The following is a 24,494-nucleotide window of genomic DNA, read 5'->3' as shown; positions in this document are numbered from 1 at the left end:
CCTGATTTGCGTTTTTGCGACGTGTTACCCAAATATCTCCGTTTTGCTCCGATTTTCCCTGTATAGCCCCGGGATTTTGGCGCACGCAATCGGATTGTGGTGCATCGGCGCTGGAATGCACGTGACAGAAATCAGGGGGGGCGTGGCTGAACGAAAACCCGACGGATTTGGAAAAATCGCCACATTTTTAAAAAAAAAGTGTCGCTGGACTCGCGCTTACCTTCATCCAGGATGGCTCGGTGAACTCCAGTGAGTTCCGATGCTCTTCAGCACAGCAGCGACACCTGGTGGACATTGGTGGAACTGCCTCAAGTAAGTAAATCTGCCCCAAAATGTTCCAAAGATTTCAATACACCTTTGATAGCTATGCTTTTGGACCCTTTCTTCTCCAGTCCATATGTACAATTGGCTGATGTTGTGTGCCAGTCTTAATCGTCAGTGTACCCTGCACGCTTCTTCCACAACCAATTTTTATTTTTTTACTATTTTAAAAAGCAGCATGAGTAGGGAAAAAGTGCCAAAAAGTCCATATTTCCATTCTGCCGGGAAATGAGGCACATACATTAGCCCTAACGGGCCTGATCTTTTCTTCCCCTACATCTCCCATCAGTTGAGACAAAACTTATTCATCAACTGATCAGTTTTCCCTACCAAAGCAGAAGGTTTAGCTAACATGCATCCATTGGGGCTCATTTACTAAGGGTCGCGCTGTGCACTTTTGTCAGACCATGCATGTTTTTCATGGTGAGAAACGGCTTGCACAGGTATTTAAGAAGTGTCTGCGCCGTGATTGCGTTGCACGCGACCCTTTTGTGGCGTCGCTGTGCTGGCCTCCATGCGGCATAAATTTGGGGGCATGTCGTCACTCGGTCTGACTGTGTCGCACGCCCTATGTTAAAAAAAGATGGTGAACTCCGTCGTGTCAATGCGGGGAAGTGACAGATTCATGAATTCTGCCGCACAATCTTAGTGAATCGCCGCACTGAAATAGCACTTTTAGTGAACTTGAGTAACTTTGTAAGTAAATGGGCCCCAATGTGTTTGGGCAACTTAAAGTAAATGTGTCTATCTATTTGGTTTCATACATTATGAAGCAAACATACCTTGAGAATGCTGTAGCTACACTGATGCAGAAACATCTCTTGTTTAATCCCTGAGTTGAGTGGTTTTGCTGAAAAATCAATTATAACAGGATCTTGGGAAAGCTGGATTGCATTCAGCCTGCAATTCATAAACACATTACACTGAGCTTCTTGAACTGTCCTGACAGGGCTAATCAACCACTCATACACAGCAGCTGAGGGATGGTGCAGAGATTGATTACTTCTGCCTGTCTGGCACAACACAGTGATTACATAATTCTCTGAAGCAGTGCATACCCGAGCCTCATTATCATAATTTTATAATTGTTTTTTCAGCAAAACAACTAAAACAAGCACTAAACTAGATATGTTTCTACATCAGTTAAGCTACAGCAGTCTCAAGGTATGTTTGGTTCATAATGCATGAAATAAAATGGTAGATTTCCTTTAAGACTTATAGTGGACTGAGAGTGGTTTGGGGTCCCCCAATAAAAACTAGAGCCATGAGACACTTGGCTTGGGTTAACAAATTGCATTAAGATGCATAATCCTGTAAATGATATACACAGTTTGAGATCAAGGGTCCTTTAGGAATCTTTCACAGACTACATTGCTTTTATATAAACTTCACTGAAATTTTTGATGTGGTTTCTTGAACAAAGACCGAAAAAGGCCACAAGAACAGAACCCCAGCATGTCAGAGAACCAGTGCGCAGCAGCTAGTTAAGCATGCGTCCTGCCGGTACATTTAATAGCATGGGTGTGTCGGAAATTGCAGAGCACGTCGTTTAAGGATCTCTGGCCCTCACATAGATTGCCAAGCGGTGTACCTGGTGATTTTTGTCACTCCCATACTACTGAAAGGAGCGGCAAGATGTTCCATCAGTTAGTGATACCACTAGCCACCCCACCTCCTTCAACCCAACCTCACTCTCCGGCTTGCCGGCAAGATCTTGGCAACGGACCTGTGCTCCATGCAACAGCAGTATCGCCAGCTAAAAGGGAGGGGTGGGACACGGAAACGGCCAGCAGGAGGGCGGGATTACTTGACTGCATGGTCAAGCTACCCCACCTCCTTGACTGCATATTGGGTAAGAATAAAAGTCATTTTTGGAGATATGAAGCAATGTTGCCCAACATTAAAAACATTTTGTTAGGAATTCCAACCTTCTGTCCAGCTGGACAAGGTACTGTTTGTGTATTTGGATTGGTACACGTGGTGGTAGGTTCCCATTAAGAAATCATGCAAGTGACTGCTATGGATCCCCATGGTACGTGTCCATGGGTATTAAGAACCAGAAGGCAATATTTTTATATTTTTTATACCTTTTTAGAATATTATATATTTATTATCAGTCATGGCCTGGTGTTTTATTATATATGTTTAATGTGCTTGTCATGTATCATTCATGTTGGATAATTCTGGTAGAGAATTTGCAAAGCTTCCTGACAATTTTACCATGCTGACGTTTGAGCATCGGTAATGCAATTGTGATATTGACATACCTGCATATAATAAGGTGAACTTCCACACAAGTCTACAGGGATACCCTGAACATTTGGCCTTTTGCAGGGGTGGATGACGTGCGCTGAGCACACAGTTCTCTAAATTGGCTACTTAAAATTCTTTGTGCACATCGACCTTGAAGGGTTTTCTATGCAGTGAAAGATCCGAGGATTGTTGTGTAATCAAAATTTTAATAAAACATGCAAAAAGAACTGCGAGCAATTAACCTTATCTGGTGTTTCCGTGTGTAGACACAGGGCTACATTGCATGAGAGTCGTGATTGAACATGACAATCTTTATTGCAGTCATTAAATTACTTTCGTATTGTGTTGGAAGATTCTTGTTGGTTTCGTGACCTGTGAATGGTTTAATCAGCCAATGGTTGATTAATGAATGGTTGGTCGAGAATTAGAGTAGTTAATAGTAATGGGTACAACTAGCACAGTTATATTAAGGGTGAATTTATGAACAGACTTTAGAAACATGTCCTTTCTTCCTTTCCTCTTGGCTGGACATATGCAAATATAGGTGTTTTGAAATAACTGGATTTTCAAAAAAAGAAAATTTCACTATTATGGGGCTCATTTACTTAGGGTCTGCACGGTGCATTTTCGTCAGGTTTCCCGACATTCTGTGATTTGCGCCGCATTTAGCCATCGGACAACCAAATTCAAATTGTGTCGCAAGACACGCACTTACAAGCACCGGGAACAAGAAGGTGAACTCCGGCAGACTTCAGCGGGGAAGCGACAGATGCAGGAAATCGGGCGCACAAGCTACGTGAATCGGGCCGAACTTCATCTTCGTCGGACCGCTCGGATCGGGGATTGCGACAGGACCGGGTAAGTACATTTGCCCCATTGTCTCATACTAATTATGTTGAGAATTGTAGTATCGGAAGGGTTTCGCTAATATGTTGCAATATCATTCAAGCTTACTTAAGGACAGGCACATATATTTATCATTATATAAATACCAACTTTCAATGTACTTTGCAATTGAGTCTGTTTCATGTGGTTGTAAAAATATATGTTATACAGGCGGTTCCCTACTTAAGAACACCTGACTAACAGAGGACCCCTAGTTATAAACGGACCTCTGGATGTTGGTAATTCACTGTACTTTAGCCCTAGGCTATAATAATCAGCTGTAGGAGTTATGAAAGGTGCCTGCAAAAAAGTTTAATTGTTAATTTTGGTTCTTATGACAACACAACATTTTTAAAATCCAATTGTCACAGAGACAAAAAAAATTCAGCTGGGGTTACAATTATAAAATATACAGTTCCAACTTACATACAAATTCAACTTAAGAACAAACCTACGGAACCTATCTTGTACGTAACCCGGGGACTGCCTGTTTGTACATGAGTGGCATTAAATCTGTCAAGACAGAGAGGACGTGCAAGCCCTGCGCTTCCCACAATATTTAGTTTTGTCTACTCGCCGGGCCAGAGCTTATTTGCAAGAGACAAAACGGCGATGGTACCTACTATTGGGTTAGTGCACAGAACAGTAAGACAAACAAGCAAGAGATACAGACAAATAAATCAGGCAAACCTAGTTAAATGCAGGATGGCATTGAGGTACAAAATCGTAAGATAATAGAATAGTCAAAGGAACAAGCAAAGCGTCAGAAACGCAGCATAAAGTACAGTAGGGTAAACGGATAAAGAGAACCAGAAAGCTTCTCTAAAATGCATCTTTGTATGGGTAAATGAGGAATGTATACAGTTTGTGGACACCAAAAGCTAATTGGTGCAAAACTCTAGCACTCTCACATACAATCCCGGCCAAAGAGGCTACTGACCTCTGTCAATCAAACAACTGGATGGAGTTATCAGTCCAGAGAACTCAAACTGCCATCATAGAACGTAACAAAATCAGTAGTGGTATTGCATCCATATATATTTGATGTTAATCTGTTTTAATGAGGGGGAAACCACATAGAGGGTTAATTATCATCGGCTGCCCTGAGCGGGATCAGGCTATAGCTAGTGCAGAGGCACAGGGGCAGGAGCACACCATGCCAGCCAAATCCACTGCTGGGCCAAACTTCACACTTCCCCATGCCCACTTGTCTTCCAGAATGGTTGGTTACAGTGAAAAGCGAAAGTAAATATATATTGCTCCCTACCTGTAATGCCAACATCATTGCTTAAATGTCATCTAACCACATGGATTCTTATGCTAACATAATGCTAATTTCTCGCCTCCAAAAGGTCATCGCTTCAGGGTTCCCTAGATCAAAAGTTTGATTGGTTTCAAAGGGTTTCTGTGCTAAGAAACTCAATTTTCCTACAGTTTACATAGTCCTCAGTGACCTTTTTTTTATAAGTTAGTTGGTATCTCATGTGGATTTACATAGTTAGAAAATCATACAAATGACATAGATGGAATGATAACTCAGTGACACAAAATTTGAAAAACATTGACTTTTGTACAACCTGGGATTTAAGGTGAGTTGCGTGATATACAGTGCAGAATATGCTTTCATTGCGGAAAGCACCAAGCTTCTAGGTGGCTTCTAAGTGCCAGAGACAGAGGAGTTGGGTCTCATCACATGGAAAGTTATAGATCAGTGGCACAAACTCACACTACAGAGCCCCTGTCCATCCAACATATCTTTCTTGTTGTGGTTGGTTTGTACTTGTTACTTCTTATAAGCAGGAGGCAGCAATGGAAAGCTGCATCTCACAAAAAAAAGTACACTGGAGATTTTGTTCACAGCACATGAAGAAAGTAAAAACGGGGGGGGGGGGGGGGGTTACAAATCTAGAATTTATCATTGTACAGAATTGACTTATACATTATATTGCTGGTGCCGTAGACCGGGTAGAAGGGAAATGTTTCACCGGAAGGGATTCAGAGGTACCAAATGTGGGAACTTCACATATTTAGTAATTAATTGAGGATTGTTTAAGCTCCTTCCACCCCATCTCTAACTGAGAACTAAACAACTATTCCAGCACCCCATTCAGATCACAATGGGGCACATTTTCTTACCCGGTCCTGTCGCAATCCCCGATCCGGAATGTCCAACAAGTCCGGTGCAATTCACCAATATAGTGCAACCGATATCCTGCATGTGTCGCTTCCCCGCTGAGGTTCGCCGGAGTTTCATAGTTTCATAGTTTATACGGTTGAAAAAAGACACTTGTCCATCAAGTTCAACCAAGGAAGGGAAGGGATTGGATGAGGAAGGGATTTAGGGGAGACAATTCTATATAACATAACCATCAATGCTATTTAGGTGTAAAAAGGCATCTAGACCCTTCTTAAAGCTCTCTGCTGTCCCTGCTGTGACCAGCGCCTGAGGCAGGCTATTCCACAGAGTGACAGTTCTCATAGTAAAAAAGCCCTGTCGCCTCCGGTGATTAAACCTTGTTTTCTCCAGACGGAGACAGTGCCCCCTCGTCTTTTGATTTGATCTAATCTGAAACAACTTACCACCATATTTTTTGTATGGACCATTCATATATTTAAATAAATTAATCATGTCCCCTCGTAGTCGTCTCTTTTCCAGACTAAATAAATCTAGTTGTTTTAATCTTTCCTCATAACTAAGACCCTCCATACCCCTTATCATTTTTGTGGCTCTACGTTGAACCCTCTCCAGCTCCAGGGCATCCTTTTTATGGACCGGTGCCCAGAACTGGACAGCATATTCCAGGTGAGGCCGAACCAGTGCCTTGTACAGGGGTAATATTACATCCCTATCACGAGAGTCCATACCACTTTTGATACACGACAAGATCCTACTAGCTTTAGAGGCAGCTGATTGACATTGCATGCTGTTATTCAATTTATGATCTACTAGTACCCCCAGGTCCTTCTCAACAAGGGACTCTCCCAGATTTACTCCCCCAAGGACATATTTTGCCTTTGGATTATTGGCCCCCAGGTGCATAACCTTACATTTATCCACATTAAACCTCATTTGCCAAGTGGATGACCAAACATTCAGTTTGTCCAAGTCACCCTGCAGCCTATGAACATCCTCCATAGACTGTATTACACTACACAGTTTGGTGTCATCTGCAAAAATAGACACAGTGCTATTAATTACTACCTCTATATCATTAATAAATATATTCAATAGTAGTGGGCCAAGCACAGAACCCTGGGGTACACCACTCATAACTGGTGACCATTCCGAGTAGGAATCATTGACCACAACTCTCTGGATACGATCCTTCAGCCAGTTATCAATCCAATTGCAAATGATTTCTGCCAAACCAATAGCCCTAATTTTACCCATCAGGCGTCTATGAGGAACAGTGTCAAATGCCTTTGCAAAGTCCAAGAACACAATATCCACAGCTGCTCCTCCATCCAGGCATCTGCTCACCTCTTCATAGAAGCAGATAAGGTTAGTTTGACAACTTCTATTCTTAGTAAACCCATGCTGGCTATCACTTATTATTCTATTTGATGTCACATACTCCAGTATGTAGTCTTTTACTAACCCTTCCAATACTTTCCCCACAATGGAAGTTAAGCTTACAGGTCTGTAATTGCCTGGTAGTTCACCTTCTTCTTCCCGGTGTATGTGAGTGCATGTCTTGCGACACAATTTGACATGTTAAATCCCGCGGGTTGTCCGAATCCGTCGGATCGTCCATCGGCCCGCCCCCCGATTTGTGTCGCGTACGACACAATTCCCGGCGCCATCCCCAAAAATGACGGAAAACCCAACGGAAAAGCGGCCATGGGACCTTAGTAAATATGCCCCAATATGTCCAATTTTTCTATCAAAATTAGGAAATGTGTCACCTAATTTAGATGATTGGTTGAGATACTTCTGTAGTTCACAGGAGGTCAGCCACACATGAGCTATACTTGTATTCCAACTAATTAAAGGGCATTGCATTGCTCTTAAAGAAAATTTACCATCAAAACCAAGGATGATAAACCAGGGACACTCATAGATCTAGGCACCGTGACTGTGGTAATCTTCTTATATTTGTTATCCATGGCCTCCTTCCTCCTACTTATAATTATGTTAATGCGTCTGAAGGGCTTCACAGGTTGTTACACTGTCCATGAGCATGTCTCACTCTCCCCCTGCAACATCAGCACTTCCTTTGCCTGCTATAATCTCAAAGCAGGCAGAGGAAGTTTCAACCCACAGTGGGAAGGAGGAAGTTCTAAAATCAACTTTTATAATTATGATAATTATCTGATGGTTGTTACTAGATTCCCTACACTCTGCAGATTCACCGGCTGCTACAGTGCGTAGGAGCACTTCCCACTGTGTGTAAAAACTGAGATTACAGCAGGCAGAAGAAAGGAGAAGTGCCTGCATCAGCACTGAGGGGCTCTGGTAACAGAAGAAAGGAAGCCATGTATAACAAATATAAGAAGATGACCACAGTCATAATGTCTGGATCTATGAGTAAGTGTCCCTGGTTTATCATGATGGATTTTGATGGTGTTACTTTAAATACATGACTGATAGTAAGCCCAGCACACATTGCTAAAACAACAAGAAATGGAGAGCAGTTATTCTGGAGGATAGACACTTTTGTTATATTTAATTTACTGCTTACAGGGACTTTGCAGAAGAAGATGAGATCAGCACATGAGGGGATATACTTTATCACTCACAGGAGCCATTACTGAAACACTGCTTTTTCCCCTCAAAATATAATGCCAATTTTTCTAACTATTGTGAAATTCCTGAACATAAATTCCTGGAAAAGCTCCAAAACCATCAGTTTGTCTATGCAGAGTAATCCTGCAGCAGAAAGTAACAACGTAACGCAAGAATAAGCCACATTACAGTAGGAGAATCTGCAAGTATTTGCATAAAGTAGAATTCTGTTCCTAAAATTTTGCATGTTCTACCTTTCGAAGCAAACGCACAGCTAACTTCTGTCTATTGGTTTTATTTACTGCTTTCTATTCCAGTTCTTCTCTTGCCCATTGTCAAGGAGATTCTTTTTTATTTTGCTTTATTACTAGAGAGATACTAACTACTATTGGGTTGCACATGTTAATAATTGGCCTGGAACAGGCAGTACATTGCTATTCTATATTGGTCCTGCAGAGTTTATTTTTCTCTTTAAAGGATACCTACCATTTGTTTTTTGCATTGTAAACCAAACATACCTTTAGACTGCTGGGATTCACAGAGCTTCCTGAACTGTCCAGACAGGACTAATCAACCTGAACTAGATGACTCATCACAGCAGCTGAGGGATGGTGCAGTGATTGATTACTTATGCCTGTAAGGGACAACAGAGTGAATACAGTGTTCTCTGAATTAGGGTAACAGGAGAAGCGCCAGGGCAGCCACAGGAGCGCCAGAGCCTCATCATAATTTTATAATAGTTTTTTCGGCAAAGTCACTCAGTTCAGGGATAAATATATGTTTCTGCATCATTGTATCTACAGCATTCTCAAGGTATGTTTGGTTCATAATGCATAAAAGCAAATGGTTGATTTAAATATGATTTAACGTAAACTGATGTGGGACTTGTGGTTGTCCATAGAAACCTTCTTCCTAATCCTTAAGATATTGACCAAGTTAAATGACAAAGCACTAAGTAAGATAGAAAACTTGCTACTGCTGCAGCATCCTATCTGTTTCTATCTCACTTGCTTTCCCTCTTACCCTCTTCCTAGACATTTTTAATCAGTGACCACTGAAAACTTATTTGGGCAGTGAATTTATGGGGTTGGGAGGAAGAAAAGCAAATGCACCAGGTAACCGGATAAATAAGTTTTTCTTTTATTCACTTGTACTATTGATTTAGCAAAAATAAGCTACAGTAACACTTTAAAATACAATTGTAATGTAAAAAAAAAACTAAAAAAACTTCTGATATCATTGAGATATATGTATGTAAATCCCCCATAGGCTTTTTACTAGACCCCTTACATGGTTTGACTGGTGCTTGGTACATATGGCACCTTTTGCCGCCTTTCAATCTGTGGTTTTAGGACCTTTGTAGGACCTTCAAAGGTCTAGAAATAGCCCTTGTGTACATGTGTAGTGAGAGAAGGAACATATTTATGAAGATTTGATAGGTGAAAAAATATAAATTATATAGAATTATATTAAATAAAATATACATTTAGTGGGTGGTTTAGGTGGCCATTGGCCCCCTAGAAGGTTTGGGCCCCAGGTTACCTCCCTGACCGCCTATATTATAATCCACTACTTCTTGGTGCTCACATCAACCCTGTGTATATGACTACTTTATGTTATCTTGGGCATTCACATAACTAGAAGTAGGTGAATTGTTCCATGTATACATTTCAGCTGCTTAACATTGAAGCATATGTCAGTAGTGATGAGCGAATCAATTTGTAGATTCAGTATGAATCTGCCGATTTTCTGACATCTTTTGTGCTTCAATTCGGACAATTAAGAATAACAAAAACACAACAGATGAGAATCTTTTATACATGAAAGTCAATGGGAATGAACTGTGAATGGAAGATCCATGCATTTTTTTTTATTCTATTCCTTAACTGATTCGAAAATCGGACACAACAAATGGAAATTTATAAATATGTTAAAAAAAAATCAAAAACCGAGTTTTTCCATGAAAATAAATCAGTAGAGAACTAGAGCAATTATATACCAGGAGATATTTCCAGGAGAATTGGAATTTTTTGGAAAAACTTTCTTTCTCTGAGCATTCATTCATCTCTAACTAGAAGCTATTTGATACAATTTAATGATCATAAGAAAAGTTTTAAGATTGTTCTGTTATTGTTAACATTTGTCAGCCTTAATTTCTCCCTACAGCAAAAATGAGCCTACATGGAAATTATAGTTGAAGGAGTTGTCTGCAGAGACTCTCTCAATGTGGAAAACTTGGCACAACTATAACTTACACAAACTGTCCATTGATTTCAATAGGAGACATGCAATTCTGTATTTCGTCTATGGAAGTGCCACAGGGAAACAAACCATTTCCAACCAAATAATAGCCGATAGCTGACGTCCTAGCAGCAGCACATCACATGAGCAGCTTGTTGTTGTGAGACCCTTATCAAAAGCAACTAACCCCTTTAAAGTGTATTTAACCTTTAACCATCTTTCCATAATTCATTAGTACAGTGTGTACCTGAGGAATAACACCATTTGTGTCAATTATTCTGCCTTAGTTAGCAGTTTTCCCTCTGCAGGTCTCTAATGCTCAGTTGGTAGCCGGACACTAGCTACTGTGATGTCTTCTTTATACTACACAGAGAAAATAGAAGGGAAATTACTTAAAGGAACCTGTCATCGGGAACGTCATTTTTACATGATGACAGGTCCCAGTAGACTCTGGCATTTTTATTTCAAAAATGGCTTTGTTGTGCATCTGAATAATTCCACTGCTTTTTAATCAGTTCCTTTAACATGACCTGTCTCAATACCGGCAGTGTGTGGTGAGTACTGGGGGGTGCGACAGTTCAACCGAGAATTGCTTGCAGCGGGGAGCTGACTTCGAGGAAACTTAACATCATGGATCTACCTAACAAGTATGTATTGGGCTTATCTAAGAGTTTAGTAGAATGCAAGAAAAACATATGTTTTATTTGTGTTCATCATTGACCACTCCAAACCCAAGTAGAGAGACTATGGCGTGATCACATTTTCATTCTGAAGCCGGAGTTCGACACCAGCAGAAATGAAAAATGACGTGCTGATAGGTGGGATCGGCTGCGGCTATTGGGACATGAAGTAGCCTTTACTCCTGCTCCACGCCGTGTCTACTCCACACCAAAGTAGCCACGGCCAATGAGTTGCATAAATAAAAGATATGTTTTTCTTACATTGTACTAAACTCTTAGATAAGCCCAATACAGTACGGTTATGAGGCCGATAGTAGGGACCTACCATCGGATCTACCTTGTTGGGTAGATCACTGTTGGTAGGTTTCCTTTAAAAGAGGGGAAGTAGCAGGGGAGAGGACAGTGAGTGAGGGGAAGGAGGGATTGAGCAGAAGACATCTTCTGCTGTTCCAACTCCAGCGTCCCCCCCAAGGGACTCACCTCACACAGGGAGTCAGGTAACGTTAAAGAAACGATTAAAAAGCATTGGAATTATTCAGATGTGAGACAAGGCATATTACAAATCAACATGGCTATTGGAACCTGTCATCATAGAAGAATGACATTTCTGTTGACAGGTTCCCTTTTATCTAACTGTCTATGTCACTCAGAACTTATAGGACTTGATAGAGAAGTAATGTCCAGTATTGATGTTTTGGGCGTTTTGGAAAACCCTGTGGAGTCACTGCAGTACCTTCAATCTTTAGCTGCTGAACCCGGCCAGATGTCCCAAGGGGGCACAGAACCTGTTTCAGCCAATGAATGATGGGTTTAGGTGGCATCACTTCCTCTGAACACTGTACATTATCTCCTTTGTTGTCACCAGGTTTGGCTCAAGAGGGTGCTGTGACTTCCTTGAATTGGGAAGTACCAGAGCAACATGGGAACCAGGAGCCGGAACACGGTATTTGTGTTTTCTTTCTTTTTTGCTGCCCCTGCTCCAGTCCCCACAGGTTTCCATGATCCCGAAAAACTTCTCTAATGGCTAATATTTAACATACTGGGGCTCATTTACTAAGGGTCCGAACGCCGCACTTTCGTTGGGTTTTCCGAATATTTCCGATTTGCACACACGATCGGATTGTGTCGCATCGGTGCCGGCTTTCATGCGACAGAAATTAGGGGGCGTGGTCGTCAGACAACCTGACGGATTCCGACAAAATGCAAAATTTAAAAAAAGAATTGTGTCGCAAAATCAAGCAATCACATGCACTGGGAAGAAGCAGGTGAACTCCGGCGGACCTCGGCGCGCCAGCGACATTTGCTGGATATCGGGCACACCCGAATCTGCGTCGGACAACGCTCCACGGGATCGCGACTGGACCAGGTAAGTAAATGTGCCCCACTATATATTAACATATTAAAGGACATCTACCACCAGATTTCAGGCAGAAGACCAAGTTACCAAATCCTGCTCCACCAGTGTTGCGAAAAAAAGAACTTTATTAAAATATGTAAATTAACCTGAGGCTCCACTGCTCTGTAATTATGCATACCCCGCCTATTCATATTCACTTATCCGTCCCTTCCTGGTCTTCGCAGACAGCCGGTGCCGTCACCCAGCTGTCTGCAAATCTTACACAAGAACTCGTTCATTCTCAATTACTCCTTCCCTTCCAATCCCTCTATAGGTTGTAGGACTTGGAGGGGTGAGTCTGGGAAGGGAGATAATTGAAGAAAGATGCATTTTCCGAGATGAGGTATACTGTTTTTTTTATAGATATTTACTTGTACTATTTGTTGAGTTTGTTGAAAAGTTAGTGTCAGATTCCTCAATGAGTTTAAGATGACACTAATAATTATCTACAGAGTTAAGGGATGTACAGGACTCTATTCCCACTGGAATTTGCATTACGATATAATTGTACTTACCTGGCTTCCGGACAGAATCATCTGTGTAGTCCCAGGGGTTGGGCTATGGTTTGGATGCATAAACATCATGTGGCTTGTTTGTGCTGAAGACTCCTCAGCTCTCAGCCCTCACCTTTTTGCTCCTTTACAGCTCCTCCCTCCTGCTCCAGCACAGAGCTCACAGCCTGGTGAGCTGACATCAGTGGGGGAGGGAGGAACTGTACAGGAGCACAAAGGTGGGGGTTGAAAGCTTAGCAGTCTGCAGCACAGACTAGTCACATGATGTTTTTTGAAATACATCCAAACCAAAGCCCAACCCCTAGGACTACACAGAACATTCTGTCAGGAAGCAAGGTAAGTTATAACACACAATTATATTGTAAGGCAAATGCTTAGGGAAAACAGAAAGACATATTTGCACTGCAGCTGTAATGGGCTTTTGCAACCAGTCTATAGTGAATGAGGCCTTTTTAAAAAAAAAAAAAAAATCCAAATGGTATAATGTTTTTGCTCAGGTTTCTAGTTGTTTTCCTGGGTAGATGACACTATTCTGGGTACAGTAGAAACCTAACAGAATGGAGCCTATCTGTAGCCATACAGTGCACATACAGAGATATCATTCAGGTCAGTGGGGACAATACTGGACCTATATGTTATTACAGAACAGATAGATATTGAAAAAACATAGCCTTAGCCATACAATGAAGCAGACTATAGAATATGGCTAGATATGATTAAAAATAAAAATGTTTGCCGTAGCATCGTGCACAGAAATAAATCATTTGCTGGAAAAGCTGGCTTGCAGAATTTGACAAAGCGTGGTTCTATCGTCTGCACGGGCACAGGGTTTTCTAATTCCCTGATGTTCCATTTTTTGACGGGTAAATGGAGAAGAGATTGATAATCACATTGAGATCATTGATCTTTATAGAGAAATGTTATTGGAATGTAGACACATTTTTATTTTTTTACCAAATCCAATGACTGAAAAATCACAAGGGAAAGTAGAACGTGACCCAAACCTTACAACCCCAACCCTTCTTCTATTAATGATAGTGAGATAACCATGAGATATCACCATATAATAACGCAGTGTTTTCTATCTATAATATCATCTCTCCTCTCTCAGGCAATGTGATACAACTTCATTCATGTGTGGTAAGTGATCTATAGATAAACTCTTTGTTATATGTCCTATGACAGTGATGGCGAACCTTTTAGAGACTGAGTGCCCAAACTACAACAAAGACCCGCTTATTTATCGCAAAGTGCCAACACAGAAATTTAATTTGTGATTTATACTCCCTTCTCTGTCACAGTTTTCATTGATACCAGCACCTGAGGACGCCAATAAAGCAGAAAATAGTCCCAGGTAGCGTTGTCACTTTAAAATAGCTCTGTGCACAGCAAGTCCTGGGCTGTCTGGGACTGCAGGAAGATACCTGGAGTCATCTCTGGTGATGGCCTGAGTGCCCACAGAAAGGGCTCCGAGTGCCACCTCTGGCACCAGTGCCATAGGTTAGCCATCACTGTCCTATGAACAAGGTTTTCCAGGACAGAAAGGAACGTTTATCCAGCAACCAGGCTTGATTGTCATGCAATAAAACTTCTGTTTATTTCATCATAATAATAAAAAAGTTAAAAAAGGTACCATGTTACAGGTTTTCCATGTTATTGGAGCTGATGCCGGGGGTCAGACCTCCACCAAATAAAGATTATCTAGCCTAGGGATGGATAATCTAATTCTGTAACCCAGAAAACTTCTTTTAATAAAGTTCATATTTTGGGGGGCCTGGAGGAACTGCTTTTCACTAACTGGCAGATTTTCTATTTTAAAGGGGTTGTTTAACATTAATAAAAATTTTACTGGTGGGATGTGAAAAAAAACCTATACTTACCTCCCTCGCCGTCCCGGTGTTGCGCCCTGTGCCAGTTGCTGCTGTATCCCTGTTTTTTTACAGGGGCATGGCCACTCTGACATTTTTCAGCGGCCTGGCACGCCCAAACGTTCCCTGGCCCAGTGCCTTATACAGAGCCAGACAGGCGGTATAAACAAACAGGGGCACAACAGTGACGGGCAGCAGCGCACGACACACCGGGAGTAGCGAAGAAGGTAAATATAAGACTTTTTTTTCACAACCATCCCCAGGTCACCAGTAAAATGTTTATTAATAACGGACAACCCCTTTAAAGAAAATCTACCTTCAAAATCCAGCATGATAAACCAGGGACACTTACTCACAGACCCAAGCACAGTGACTGTGGTAATCTTCTTATATTTGTTTGCCATGGCCTCCTTCCTTCTCAATTCAACTATTCAATTCAATTATGCTAATTATCCAAAATTGCTCTGGGGGTTGTTACTAAAGCCCATACATGCTGCATATTCATCGGCTGTTACTTTTCCCATTCCCCTGTGCTGCCTGAGATTACAGCAAAGTTTTCCAGGATGGGATAAGGAAAACCGTGCCTCTTTTAGCTACCTTGTAAGGCAGCTCCCTTGACATCAAGCATCTCCTACAAGGGGCCTTATGACAAGAGCATCCATAGCTATAAGACTCCGCACACGCCTACATGGGGGCCGTAATTGGCAGTCTCCGTAGGACAACTCTTACTTCCCAACCCTGAGATTACAGCAGGCAGAAGAAAGGGGAAATGCCTAAGCACTGAGTTTACTGCAGGAAGTGCTCACTGCTCAAGTGCTGCGGGAGCAGGGGGGAGGGTGAGAGCCGGTAAAGCTAGATCACAGAGTGGTTAGTCTAGCCCCTCTGGCTCATTAGCATAATTTTGATTTTGAGCATAATTTAATTTTAAAAGGTAAGCAATAACAAGTAGAAGATTATCACAGTCACACTCCCTGGATCTATGAGTAAGTGTCCCTGACATATCTTACTTGATTTTGATGGTAGATTTTCCTTGAAGATCCTTATATCATAGGTTTTATTGAAAGGTTTTATTACTCTAATATGCAAATATGTGAAAGAGGCTACTTGGGCGTGGAGTAGCCGGAGCTTAAGCTACACGGTACGGTTACTCCACCCTAGTAGCCTCTTTCTATCTTCCCACCCGGAGATCTTCAGCGAGCAGCTGCGTGCACTCGTTTGTGCTCTGCATAGATTCTCTATGCAGAGCTGGCAGTTGTGCGTACTTGGCTCCAAAGTTGGAGCTACTGCGCTGTAGCTTCGGCTTTGGAACCCAGCACAAGCAGCCACCATCTCAGAGCTGCGTGCTCAAGATATAGTAGGAGAATCGAAAGAAGCTAATGGGGCGTGGAGTAGCCGCGCTGTGTAGCTTCAGCTCCAGCTACTCCACGCCCCAGTAGCCTCTTTCACTAATTTGCATATTAGGGCAGTAGATCCAAGATGGTAGGTGTCCTTTAATGTAATGTTTCCATATACCTTATAGAGGGATTTTCACCAACTCCAAGTCTTTTCCTTCTATAATGGGTGCCATAGCACTGATTTTCGCTGAATTTTATCTTTAGCCCTCGCTGTTCAGGGCCATTAGCTTTGGGCTGGAGCAGAGACATTTGGACTTCCCACTGATTTGTGGCTGAAACTAATAGCAGTGGTTTTTCTGGAAGAGTTTGGGCTACAGAGAATGTTCTAACTGTGATGAGATCTGTAGAGCAGCATCTATTAGACTTTTTCAAAGAGTTTAAGTTGGTGAAAGGACTACATGCGGCCCACGGACCGTTTCTATCCGGTCCCCGACGCAACAAGCGATTGGAGCACCAGTGCCGGGCCCCCGCATTTATTGTTTGGGGGCCCCCGGATTGCGCTCCAATAGCGTCAATGATTAGGCCGCGGCCTTCAGCTGTCGGGCAGGGGCCTCCATCCGACCGGACAGGAAGATCCTGCCCGTCACTGTATAGTGTCCGATGCTGCCGGAAACGCCCACTCGGGCACTATTATTGGAGGTGGAGCGATGTGGCCGGTAGACAACCCGGGCGCACAACGCTCCTTGAACATGGATGCGCGGTCGCATGATGATGTCATCACGTGGCCGCGCATCCCTTCCAGTCTGGCAGCTGCCAGAAGAAAGAAGACGCGGGAGCTAGAGGTGAGTATAGGATTTTTTTTTTCAAACAGCAGTAAAATGATTGTGGCGGCCGTGGGGCCCAATATATGCAATAGTTAATTATAGGGGCATTATAGAAAATAATTAATGGTGGAGGGGCAGCATAGGTAATAATTAATGGTGAGGGGCAGCATAGGAAATAATTAATGGTGGGGGGCAGCATAGGAAATAATTAATGGTACGGGGCAGCATAGGAAATAATGAATTATGAGGGGCGGTATATGAAATAATTAATGGAGGGCAGTATATGAAATAATTAATAGTGGGAGCAGTATATGAAATAATTAATGGTGGAGGGGCAGTATATGAAATAGTTAATGGTGGGGGCAGCATAGGAAATAATTAATGGTGTAGGGGTAGCATAGGAAATAATTAATGGTGGAGGGGAAGCATAGGAAATAATTAATGGTGGGGGGCAGCATAGGAAATAATTAATTATGAGGGGCAGTCTAGTAATTAATGGTGGGGAGGGCTGCATATCCAAAAATTAATGGAGAGGGGTGCCAGTATATTTAATAATTAATTGACCAAATTAATTAATTCATTGGGCCAATATATAAAATATTTCACAAGGGGGTGTAGTATATTAAATAATTAATTGAGGGGTCCAATGTATTACATATGCGGTCACATGTACCGCTAGCGCTGTGTTTTCAATTTCTTATTTATTTATTTTTTTAAAACTTTAGTCTGTCCTTCCAACGGTCTGAGGGGGACAGTGAGCGGTCCCCTATGTAAAAAGTTTGGGGACCCCTGTCCTGAATGATGAAAAGCATTACAGTTAATGAAGCTTCTATTAACAGATGAATGTGCAATTTGAAATGTGCGAATTTGAAGGTCCTGTATTGCTAAAATTTTAGAACCAGCCATCCATCGAATGTGTATGAGAGCTTCCAAACTCTCCCTCATTTTCTGATGTTATGACAAGCAAGACTCAGACATGTTGAATTAGACATGTTGAATAAGATTGCTCTAGAGGAGACTGGCAGTAGTTGGAAACCAGTGTAAGTTCAGCTTAGCCCCAGCAAGGCCCCAAATGGATTATTAAGGGTGCCATATATCATGATACGGTGTATGTAGCCAAAATACAGAGTTATTTCATAACATTAAGGTTAAAATCTACTTACATAGCATTCAGTCTTACATGCCACAATGTCTTACAGAAAGATTCCTACAGAAAATTTCTGAAGCATATTGAAGCATAACTCCATGAGGTTAGGAACATAATGAACCCCAACATTAAAAATAAAGCTTTAAATACATCGGGCATATACTGTTTAAAAAAAAATAAATCTTTAAAACAATTTATCCTAACATTAACTTCAAGTTTTTCATAAAGTAAAGCAGCGTAAGTCACGACACAGGTCTATAAAATAATACACCATTTAATTTGCACTTTTCTATCTATTAGATCCAACGTAGCCCCATACACATTAAATATTAACCAAGAGCCAATAACTTAGTCACAGCCATACATTACACAATTACTTATATTAATGAAGTATTGATTTGTCCTGGTGATTTTGCATTCTGTCTAGAAACTTGAATCCAATGACTTTTAGTTCAATATAAAAACATAATCTTATTACAGGCGGTCCCTTACTTAAGAACACCCGACTTACAGACGACCCCTAGTTACAAACGGACATTTGGTAATTGGTAATTCACTGTACTTTAGCCTTAGGCTACAATAATCAGCTATAACAGTTATCACAGGTGTCTGCAATGAAGCTTTATTGTTACTCCTGGTTCTTATGACAACCCAACATTTTTAAAATCCAATTGTCACAGCGACGAAAAAAGAATTGTCTGGAGTTACAATTATAACATATACCATTCTGACTTACATACAAATTCAATTTAAGAACAAACCTACAGAACCGATCTTGTACGTAATTGCCTATGATAGAGACCATACAACCATTTCTATTGTATTTGTGCATGTGTTACACTCTAGACACAGAATATCACAATGTCCTCCCATGTGCGAACACAAGCTCCATGAGTTCCTAATCACCTTCCTTTATACTTAACGTAAATGTCACAGGGATGGGAGGAAAAAAGATAATTGTTATTGAATAGACCCCTAAGAGTTGCCCCCTGCTGACCTGCTGAGCCTCGCTTGCCCCCCTCCTGGGACTAGCAGCCTTCCCTACCTTGGCCTTTTTCCCATTTCTCCCGCCACTTACCTGTAGCTTAGTACTGGACGTAGAATAGGCAAGAATTGGCAGCTTTTTCGTGTTTGTGAGTGAATGTGAGCATATAGAGAAATTAGCACGGTGCAGAATTCTGATACTATAGTGATAATATCATACTCTCAGATGTGAGGTGTATACATGTGTCATATGAATATAGGGTTCTCGCTTTCGGATTTGCGGCTCCCTGTCGTGTTATTTTAACTCTGTGTCATAATATTTGCAACGTGTGCGTTAATGTGATCTTTCCTGCAGCGAGATGCCTATATGTGGTGTGATTTGTTCCTGTCAGCCACAATAGCCGACTCTCAATTTTTTTTTAAATTGATTCTAAATGTTCTAAAAAATCTCTGGTGTGACGGTTCTTGCCGTTATTGGAATATGTCCATCTGGTATCACGGTGCAGACGTATCGCCGGCGAGGTGAAGTGAATGCAGTGTGGATTGCTCAGCATATGTTGATGTGGAGAATTGAGCATATCGCGCTTACTTCAGTCTGTTGTGTATGTGGATGCTGTCGGATTTATTGGTGGATGTTTTGCTTCCAGGAGAAGCAGTGTTGTGTCTGGTAGAATGTGGATGCTGGCAGCGCTGTCATGTCTCTTCTCTTCTATCCTCAGTCCAGGGAGCAATGTCTTTTTCCTCACATCCTCAGTTGCTGGAATGAATGAAGAAAGGTGTCCGGCTGAGACACAAAGCTGAGCTTTGCAGACCCCAGCCCAATGCTGCACAATTGACTGCTGCAGAAGTCCTCGCTGCTCATTCTCGCAGGCACCCAGCAGCACCCGGCTGCACGGCTTTCCTGTAACACCATCCCCCTTTCTCCCATTCCATTTTTACATTAGTGTCTATCCTGCAACCTGATTTGTTGCTCTTCTTTATCTTCCCTTCCTTCTCGTTCCAATCTTCCACCTCCTACAATATCATACCCCTCCTCTTATTTATCATCCCAAGCTGAATTTCAAGGGACACCCATATAATATCTTAAGACTCTCAATGAAGGGCTTTGTTGTGGTCCCTCCTTTTTTTCTATCCCCTGAAAGGGAGGGAGGGGATGGAGTATATTTCTTTATGGCTTATGAGATAGATTGCTGATGCCATGTACCTGTGCCTTGTATGTGACAGGAGCATGCAGGGTCTTATCCATCGCAGCTTACTGCAGTGTGAGAGGAATTAAATAGGGTAAGGACAGCCCACAGCCTATATCTGTGATGAGGGCACCATGCGTTCTCCTGTGTATGATGCTCCATGTGTATTCTGAACATTGCACAGCATTCTATTAGCATTAATTAGGAGCTTCCGGGCTGTACTTGACTTTCTGGTCAGGTTTGTAGTAAGAGAACACACATACCCATGATGATTCTCTACTACTTAGATATGGGAAAAAAAGGATGGTTAAAAAGAACAAACCATCTATCAGTGATGTTCTCTTTATCACATAGCATCAATTATTGAGTCCAGCTCCATGGCCATGAAATAAATGAGGCGCCATGTGATGATGAACCTTGAACTTCATGAGAACCTTAATACCTAGAGGTTGGTTTATTAGCACACTAGATTTCCTAGAAGATTGCTTATATTTTACATTAAGGCATAAAAAAAATACAACACTCTTGAAGTCCTTGTTTTTTTAAGTCAAGAAATCACATTGGGGGGGGGGGGGGGGAGCAAGTACCTCCCAACTGCAATGGATTCATTGGGACAGTTCAAGATTTTTTCAAATGATTTTGCTGAATTTTCCATGGAGATTACGATATTTATCCTGATCCCTACTTCCCGCCTGATTGATGGCTGCCAATCACAGCTGTTCCTCCAGATGTCTACCTGGATACAAAACGATTCTAGAAGCCGCCCAAAGCACTTCACCTTCCCAAGGGGACGCAAATTTACACCTGCACCGTAACATCATTAAAATATTACCGAAAATACAGGAGAGAAAAGAGGCACCAAAAACATCCGACAGAATAAATTAAATTATACCTAAAAACACTATTCCTACAAAAACTATATAAACCAAGAAGGGAAGGGGGCTGTGATCCCATGTGTCCCCCAATTCATCATACTGTGTGAGGGACACTAAGAAGGTATTATACTGTGTGGGACACTGAGGAGAACATCAATACTGTATGGGACAATGAGGAGGACATTATAATATGGGGGACACTGAGGAGAACATCAATACTGTGTGGGACAATGAGGAGGACAATATAACATGGGGGATAATGAGGAGAACATCTATACTGTGTCGGACAATGAGGAGGACATTATAATATGAGGGACATAGAGGACATTATACTGTGTGGGACACAGAGGAGGACATTATACTGTGTGGGACACTGAGGAGGACATTATACTGTGTGGGACATGGAGGACATTATACTGTGTGGGACATTGAGGAGGAGAGGACATACTTTGTGGGACACTAAGGAGGACATTATACTGTGTGGGACATGGAGGACATTATACTGAGTGGGACATTGAGGAGGAGAGGACATACTTTGTGGGACACTAAGGAGGACATTATACTGTCTGGGACATGGAGGACATTATACTGTGTGGGACATTGAGGAGGAGAGGACATACTGTGTGGGACACTGTGGAGGACATTATAGTGTGTAGGACACTAAGGAGGACATATACTGTGTGGGACACTAAGGAGGACATTAATCTCATTATACTGAGTGGGACATGGAGGGCATTATACTGTGTGGGACAATGAGGAGGAGAGGACATACTTTGTGGGACACTAAGGAGGACATTATACTGTCTGGGACATGGAGGACATTATACTGTGTGGGACATTTAGGAGGAGAGGACATACTGTGTGGGACACTGTGGAGGACATTATAGTGTGTAGGACACTAAGGAGGACATATACTGTGTGGGACACTAAGGAGGACATTAATCTCATTATACTGAGTGGGACATGGAGGGCATTATACTGTGTGGGACAATGAGGAGGAGAGGACATACTTTGTGGGACACTAAGGAGGACATTATACTGTGTGGGACATGGAGGACATTATACTGTGTGGGACATTGAGGAGGAGAGGACATACTGTGTGGGACACTGGAGGACATTATAGTGTGTAAGACACTAAGGAGGACATATACTGTGTGGGACACTAAGGAGGACATTAATCTCATTATACTGTGTGGGACATGGAGGGCATTATACTGTGTGGGACATTGAGGAGGAGAGGACATACTGTGTGGGACACTGAGGAGGACATTATACTGTGTGGGACACTAAGGAGGACATTATACTCATTATACTGTGTGGGACATGGAGGACATTATACTGTGTGGGACATTGAGGAGGAGAGGACAAGCATAATATACTTCACTGCCATTTGCTGGGAAGGAGCCATCAAAGAGATGGAAATAAATAGGCTAATAGCTAGATAATTCTAAGATACCAATGCACATTAGGAGAACTGCTACGTCCATTCAAGATGATGTGGCAGGACAGATGTCTGACCATATTTAACACCATATTATGAAGTGTGACACACACCAGTTGCACAGTATAATTCTGCAACAGAGCCCAATAAGCAATGCTATCGATATTGGGATGCAGAACACTAAGATTTCATAAGTTCCCAAAAACTATTGAACTTTACAACCAGCTTGTGGCGAGTAAAACGTGCTGACCTAGTTCCCCACCCACCCATGGTCCCCACTGCCCTGTTCCCAAATCCAAATTTTTATGAATGTGTATTGTAGCTGATATTATCTAATACATAAAGCTGGATGTGTGTGTGTATGTATGTCCAATAAAGGAAGGGGTTTGCAGCCAGATCTTGTTGCAGTGAGCTCTGCAGATTTTTGAGGCCGATAACCTTTAAAAAAAGCATCATAAAAGCGAGTGGACGAGCTTGGCGGCGAGTGTGCATTGATCCGAAGTGTATGTAGTGTCTTAAGTGTGACTTAGGTTTAAGGGACTTAAGTTTGAGGGGCTTTAGCAGGTAACTGCTGTATTTTGTGTTACTTTGACAGTAAATTCTTCTTTCTGTGCATATTTCTATTGTAATTCCCACACTGTGTGGGGTGTGTGAAAATTGCTCACCTGGAAGCCCACATTCTGGATCTAAATGAGCAAGTTTCAAGGCTGCGGGCAATTGATAATATGGAACGAAGTTTGCTGCTCCTGGAGCACAAACTCTCTGGGGAAGATGGGTGTGGGGAGGGAAGTATGGAGGTGCAGAGTGAGGGGGCAGCTAGTTGGGTAACATGTAGAAGGCGGGGTAGAGGGAAGAGTTGGAGGGAGTCTAGTCCTGATCTGGTACACCCCAATAAGTTTGCCAGGCTGGCGGATGAGGGGGATATCAGCTCTGGGGTAGCAATGCTGCAGAAAGACGTGGCCGCTAGCAACCAGGGGAATGTCTGCTCTGGTAAGAAGGGTAATGGGAGCACAGGCAAGGTCAGACAGGTGCTGGTAGTGGGAGATTCGATTATTAGGGGAACACACAGGGCAATCTGTCACAAAGACCGTGCATACCGAACAGTGTGTTGTTTGCCGGGTGCTCGGGTTCGGCATGTTGCGGATCGGGTTGACGGATTACTGGGAGGCGCTGGTGAGGAACCAGCGGTCATGGTCCACATTGGCACTAATGACAAAGTAACAGGTAGATGGAAGGTCCTTAAAAATGATTTCAGAGATTTAGGCCATAAGCTCAGGGCAAGGACCTCAAAGGTAATTTTCTCCGAAATACTGCCTGTACCACGTGCCACACCAGAAAGGCAGCGGGAGATCAAGGAGGTAAATAAGTGGCTCAAAAGTTGGTGTAGGAAGGATGGTTTTGGGTTCATGGAGAACTGGGCTGACTTTTCTGTCGGCTACAGGCTCTACAGTAGGGATGGGCTGCACCTCAATGGGGAGGGGGCCGCTGTTTTAGGGGAAAAAATGGCTAGAAGGTTGGAGGAGTGTTTAAACTAGAGACCTGGGGGGAGGGCAACTACACTTGTGCAGGGCAAATAGACAGTGTACATAGAGAGCTGGGAAGAGTCATAGTTCATGGGGGAGGAAGGGGGGCTGGAATGAGATTGGGGAATAAGGACAAAAGGAATGCGGACAGGGAAAACCATATAAAGTGTATGTACACAAATGCCAGAAGCCTCACAAACAAAATGGAGGAACTGGAACTCTTGATGTTGGAGCGGAAATATGATATAGTGGGTATCAGCGAGACATGGCTGGACAGTAGCTATGACTGGGCTGTTA

At 42.3% G+C, this 24,494-nt stretch overlaps 1 protein-coding gene across 1 annotated transcript in view; it reads right to left on the bottom strand.

The window, feature by feature from the left end:
* The window catches only part of MINAR1 (membrane integral NOTCH2 associated receptor 1), a 55,509-nt gene extending 35,193 nt beyond the window's left edge, over positions 1-20,316 (bottom strand). Inside the window, exon 1 of the mRNA XM_072148792.1 lies at positions 19,266-20,316. The gene's annotated coding sequence lies outside the window, so the exon portion shown is untranslated. The remainder of the gene's footprint in view (positions 1-19,265) is intronic.
* Positions 20,317-24,494: the final 4,178 nt, after the last annotated feature.

Source organism: Engystomops pustulosus, chromosome 4 (genome assembly GCF_040894005.1).
Source record: "Engystomops pustulosus chromosome 4, aEngPut4.maternal, whole genome shotgun sequence".
Classification (NCBI taxonomy): Eukaryota; Metazoa; Chordata; class Amphibia; order Anura; family Leptodactylidae; genus Engystomops; species Engystomops pustulosus.
This window is presented reverse-complemented; position numbering and strand designations above follow the sequence as displayed.